Source organism: Homarus americanus, unplaced genomic scaffold (genome assembly GCF_018991925.1).
Source record: "Homarus americanus isolate GMGI-L3 unplaced genomic scaffold, GMGI_Hamer_2.0 scaffold41935, whole genome shotgun sequence".
Classification (NCBI taxonomy): domain Eukaryota; kingdom Metazoa; phylum Arthropoda; class Malacostraca; order Decapoda; family Nephropidae; genus Homarus; species Homarus americanus.
In genome coordinates this window covers 47,607-54,796 of record NW_024725316.1, presented here as the reverse complement: position 1 = coordinate 54,796, position 7,190 = coordinate 47,607, and positions in this window count along the sequence as shown.

Genomic DNA, 7,190 nt, shown 5'->3' with positions numbered 1-7,190 from the left:
GGTCAGGTTAGATTAACATTACAATGGTAATCTTTAGGTGAACTAATCTAAGCTGGAGATATTTTGTCAATCATTCAACCTCTTTTAATGTACAGTAATCCCGTCTTTTACTTTTTTTTATAGCAGTTTTGACCATTCGCATTTTTTTACTCAAAAATTATATATATAAAATATCCTTAAAAAAAAAAAAAAATTCACGCCATTTTTTACCTCTGATGAGTGCGGCAAACAGACGGCTAGCCCTCTGTAACCCGCCTCGGACACCCGCTGCTCTTAGAAGCATCACTCCACACCTGCCTACTGTACCGTGAGGGCGGGCAGACGCACCTCGGACACCCGCTGCTCTTAGAAGCCTCACTCCACACCTGCCTACTGTACTGTGAGGGGCGGCAGACGCAGGGACAGGCTGGCAATGTGGGTGTTGCCGACCTCAGCCAAATATAAAATTTTTAATACTTGTAAATAAACATTTTTTGTATATAACCATTTTTACGTTTTTCCATTATTATCCAACAATATGATTAGTTTTAAATAATTATGTTAATACAGTGATGAGTGTGACCTCTGGGCCGTGAGTGGTGGAGCAAGGCCCAGTGGTTAAGGTCATGACCTGCCTCAGCTGTTTGGTGGCTACAGTGATTCTTAAGGGTATCCGCAGTTTGGGGCTTTTAACGGCGGTTTCAGAGACTTAATTCCCACAAAAAACACGGGATTACTGTACTGTCATTATTATTATTATTATTATTATTCATATCTACAATAATTCTCCCCATTCAACTTATATTTTAAAGTCTTATTATCTAACTACCCACAGACAAAACTCATCTCTAACGACATCGCTGAACGACCCTCCCACAACCCCTCGTTAGGCAGAAGACACCCGAATGATTTGATAACTGACAGACAGACTAATGACTGATATAGCCTCCCACCTGATAATTAGCCCCCCCCCCCAGCTCATTTCACCTGAAGTTTAACGACCCCAACACAACAACAACACGGCAAAACCTCCCTATAATGAACTTCCCTCTCCATGCCTAACGGACCCTCGATATAATAGACCTTCATCTCAATATAGTTCGTTATATAGAGGTTTAACGTCTAACGGACCCTCAATACAATGGACTTTCATCACAAAAGTCCATTAAATCGAGGTTTTACAACTAACGCACCCTCGATATAATAGACCATCACCATAGTCCACTAATTAGAGATCTTACAGTAACGACCCCATTCCCTGTTCTGTATATTAGGATTACAGTAATTATACAAGAGAAACAACAATATCTTTATTTAATATTACAAAGTTACATAATATATTACAAGTTTATCTGATCTGATACTCTGATCTTTTTACAATTCCGTTCTGTAAATAAATCGTAAATCAGGGTTTCATTTAAGAATTTTCCATGGCATGTTTTTTTTTACGGTTTTAATTTATTGTTTGTTGACGTTCCAATATTTACGTAAAATAGTCTCTTTTTGTAAACAATGCGTAAATCACAAGACGCATTTACGGAACTTTTAGATTGTTGAAAAAAATATATATATCGTATTCAAATAAAAATATACTTTCGTTTACAGCTAACGACCACTGATGATGACCACCGTCCCTACAGCTAACTACCACTGATGATGACCACCGTCCCTACAGCTAACGACCACTGATGATGACCATCGTCCCTACAGCTAACTACCACCACCAGCCATACCACACCCCATCATATCCAATGACTCGATTCAATAAACAAAAGGTCATCACAGGTCAAAACACAAACGTAAACAATAACAAACGGAAGACTCGACTTAGGTCAGGTCAGGTCTAGGGTTAACTTAGGCTCTGAGATCCGGATTATTGAGACTTTCGGATAATTGTAATTCATTTGAGTATAATATTTTAAACTTAAGAATTATTTTGAGGTGATTCTCAATCTTGGGATTATTGCCATCTGATTGTGTAAGCTTAATAGAATCTCAAGCTTTGAATCTGAATATATACATCACAATAACTTCACCACAATACATTAAATTACAAAAATACAAAAGATTACCAGCCATTACACAGGGAATTGTAAGTTGATATGGTTACAGAAATTCTCAAAAGCATTCTGGGAGTAACGATCGCGCCACATGAACTCCTGTAGATACGATTTAACAAAGTCGTGTTTACATCCTGCAATCGTCTTGATCTGATTCCTGTGTTTGTTCCAGTAGCGTCGGCGACTCGGCGGTGTAAATGAATTCACCTATCGTAAGTCAACGAGCGTACCCCAGGGTCCGTAGATCGCAGTACGACCAGCGTGCGTCCCCGTGGATCACCGAGCCCGGACGAACCACATCTAACAATAGGCAATGCGTGAGGGTGATGCAGGGCCATCTCCGTAACGATCATGCGGGACTTAGAAAAACGACCGGTTCCTTATCGACACCGTCAGCAGCCAGCACAGCAGCGGGTCTTACACCTCAGGCCGACCGTCCTTGCTTCTAGAATGTTTAGTCCACGTCATGGGGTTATGACAACAGTGGCAAGTCATTTTGACGCCTGAGAAGTCCGTGTTGTTGGAGCCAATTAATGACCGACGAGGGTCCCACACTGCAGGCGTTGGGGCGACACTCTGCAAGGTATTGAGGCCCATAGTCTTCTACGTTAGACTTTCTCATAAGTGTACCATACAGTGTGTCGCATATATGACACACAGGGTATACATCCGACACACACTTGACAACAATAATGGTGTGTTGCATATATGACACACAGGGTATACATCCGACACACACTTGACAACAATAATGGTGTGTTGCATATATGACACACAGGGTATACATCCGACACACACTGACAACCTTAATAATTGTGGCTGCATATATGACACCATCCTCCACTGTGACACCATCCTCCACACTCTGACACCATCCTCCACACTCTGGCACCATCCTCACACTCTGACACCATCCTCCACACTGACCCATCCTCCACACTCTGACACCATCCTCCCACTCCCTGACACCATCCTCCACACTCTGACACCATCCTCCTCCTCCTTGACACCATCCTCCCACACACTGACACCATCCTCCACACAGTGACACCATCCTCACACTCTGACACCATCCTCCACACCCTGGCACCATCCTCCCTCCTGACACCATCCTCCACACTCTGACACCATCCTCCACACTCTGACACCATCTCCACACTCAGCACCATCCCTCCCACACTCTGACACCATCCTCACCCAGTCACACCATCCTCCACCTCTTGACACCATCCTCCACACCTCTGACACCATCTACACTGTGACACCATCCTCCACCTCTGACACCATCCTCCACTTCCATCCTCCCACTGTGACACCATCCTCCACCACTCTGACACCATCCTACACCACATATAATGTCTCTTTGTAATATATAGACGGACAGACAAATTTTAACAGTAACAATGGACATCTTTAATCACACAAAGATTGACCCTAATACTAGCCCCCACCTGTAGTTCCTCCCCCCAATACTAACAGGGAGGTCTAATATATATTTTCTGCAATCAACCAATCGACACTGATTTCTTTTATTTACCTAGCTCGAGGATGGACGGTCATTAGAGCTAAATCGTCATAACGGTAATAAAATATCCCCATCCCTAGACCCCAAGGCCAACACCATTACAAACATAATGTAAACTTTCCCCAAGACCGGCTAAAATTTCCCACAATAGGGCATAATCCCTCACAATCGGGCATAAATCCTCACAAACGGGCATTAAATCCCCAGTCTGTATAAATCCCACAATAGGGCATAAATCCCCACATTAGGCATAAATCCCACAATAGGGCATAAATCCTACACATTAGGCATAAATCCCCCACAATAGCATAAATCCCCCACAGTCGGGCAAATACACTGTTAAATGACTCAACATAATCCACGAATTATAGTCAAGAATAATAATGTTGAATAAATCTAATTTTATTTAACACAGATTGTACAAGAGAGAGAGAGAGAGGAGAGAGAGAGAGACAGACAGCGAGAAAGAGAGAGAGAGAGAGAGAGAGAGAAGCCTCAATTCCTAAATCAACAGACTGAACTGGCTCTGGCTCCTGCTCCTCCTCCCGGCCCTCTTCCTCTCCTCGTCCTCTTGGCCGGGCAGTGAACTCCCGCTTGGCACGCCACCCAGCATCATCAATTTCGACACAGGTACATGGGACACAATTAGCCTGTTACCTGGGCGAGTAATAGTTTTACCAACTAATTTTATACCTGGGCGAGCAATAGTCGTTTTTCAATTAATTTATCACCTGGCAGTAATAGTCATTTTACCAATTAATTTATTACCTGGGCAGCAAGTAATAGTCGTTTTACCAATTAATTTATCACCTGGGCCGAGTAAGAGACGTTTTCCAATTAATTTATTACCTAGAAAAATTTCACATTATCTTTCAGCAGCGATAATAAGCGTTTTCAATTAATTTATCACCTGGGCGAGTAAGAGACGTTTTACCAATTTATAACCTGGATGAAATTCCTCTGACAAGTAACTACAAGAGACACTTTGAATGGACGAGTTAACATAATCCACTAAATCGTTAAGTTAGATACAATATAATTTGTTTTAAAGTCCTCTTATAAATGGCTCTTCAGACCCCATTGCCTCGTTCAGGTAAGTTTCAAGGGTGTGTTTTTGGTTTAATCAATGTAGTGAAGAGAGAGTTATGGGTATAGGTTGGATGGATATATGGCGATACCAGTAGCAGTCTCCTCTATTCTTATGTTCTTGTTTAAAAGTCTCCCATATACACACAGGTGTGATATTGTCTGGACTTTGTTTGATAATACCAGTGCTAGATTAACGTGACAACATAATGCTGTTATTCCTTTGGTGATTCCTTGAACCACTGGGATATGTAAATGTTTATATTAATTAACGGTCAAATTTTCGAACTACCATAAGTATTAGGATGTTTTGATTCTGGGTAGGATATATTGGGTTAATGGTAGGATATATTTGGTTAATGGGTACAGGATATATTGGGTTAATGGGTAGGATATATTGAGTTAATATTATTTTGGTCATCTCTGTACCTAGATATGCAGGCAAATTTTCTCTTTGGGTGGTTTGTGATGTGGTATGAATGATTTAGACCTTCAATTCCTCCTTCCAACACAACAACCTTATAACTTATCTAACCTTAACCAACCTTAACTTATCATAACCTAAGCTAACCAACCTTATAACTATATACCTAACCTAACCAACACCTATAACTTATGTACCCTAACTAACCAACCACATAACTTATCCATACCCTAAGCTAACATATGATCTGTATTTTTCTTGTGACATCGAATAATGTTTTTGCGCTATAAATCCACGTAAAGACAATGTGTCTTATTGTTTAAAGGATCTAAGGTTCCCCGGATGACCAAAATAATACCAATATTGTTTGAAATGTTTTATACTGAAAATTTGTTTGTGAGGGCAGCTAATATCCATAGTTAGTTAATGTTCTATAGTAATATTTAATATAGTATTACTGAGTTGTAAGCACAATTAATTATCTATAATTATTTAGAGAGCCAATCAGCCGGGAAGGTTGGACAACTACGGCGACTGACTCCTGTTGAAGCTACGCCCCAGTCAGTGATATCTCACAAATCACAGAGCTTTAGCAGTCCACGTGACTTTTAAAAACTTTAACTCTTATTATTGACACTTTTGACCCAATTTATATAACAATATCATTACCTCGATGAATTTAGCGCTTTCTTTTCCATTGACTGGCATCTTATGAAAAAATCCGACCGGAATTACACTCCGTCCATTGTATCGATTATCTGGACGGAAATTATTCTGGACATTTCCGCAGAATTATCGTAGCGACTTACTCTGGGGAATATTCAACGCCACAAGGGCATAAAGATAAAAAAACCTCGACATTTCCAAATTATCAACCAATTTCTTACTCTGGGGTATATATTCCACCATAAGAACATAAGGTCAAACTCAACATTTCAGCAAAATCATCAACCAATTTTCTTACTCTGGGTATAATTCCCACCATAAGGGCATAAGTGTTCCAAACACAAAACATTTCCCGCACAATTAATCAGCCAAAACGACTTATACTGGGGTTCTCCTTAGCCAACAGCGGCCTCACGTGCTGTTGGAAGAGTTTATAGGTAAGTTAGGGTCTAGTAGTCATTCTCCGTGTACTCCAGTTGGCGTCGTTTAGGCAAAGCTCTCGCACACTTCACCCCGGTTGGCATCTGTTCACTGCCTGTTGGAGTAATTTTAATGTCAGAACAATGCTTCACCTCCTTACAGTACAATGGGAGCACCTGAATTAACCCCCAAACATTTCACCTGATTAGCCCCAAGCTTATTTCACCTGATTGGCCTTCAGCTTATTTCACCTGATTATCTAGCTTATTCACCAACCTAACTTGAAATTCACCCCAAGCTTATTTCTTTAGATTCACCTCCCAAGCTCATTTCCTAAGATTCACCTCAGCTTATTTCACCTGAAGATTCTCCCCCAGCTCATTTCACCTGAAGATTCACCTCCCAAGCTTATTTCACTAAGATTCACCTCCCCAAGCTTATTTCACCTGTAAATTCACCTCCCCAAGCTTATTTCACCTGAAGATTCACCTCCCCAAGCTTATTTCACCTGATATATATTCACGAATAGTCTTTAAGCTTATTTCACACACACACACACACACACACAACAAGCAACACCACACGCACAAGCGTACACTCTATCCTACACACACACACACAAGCGTACACCACCCTGCTACCACCCACCACCCACCACCCTTACTATTCTCGTGGGTGCTGGGGCGAGGTGGCGAGAAACAAATCCTCGGCCCCACCCCGGCCTCGACCGGACCTCGGCGTCTCCTCCTGGTAGTCTGAGTCGACTCGGGCGCCATCTTCTTCATATTCCCCTTCCTGGGTATATAGAGATCCAATTAATAATCTGTCTGTCTGTTTATCTATCCATCTATCTATCTATCTATCTATCTATACAAAACAACCGCCAGCGCCACAACACCCCAGTACTCACGCTCTCGCTCTCGTCCTTCTTCTTGCGTTTCTTGCGTCGTTCCACGGGATGACTTGCGCTTCTTGCTCTTCTTCCTCTTCCTCTTCCCTCCCCATTCTTCATCTTGTTCCTCTTCATTTG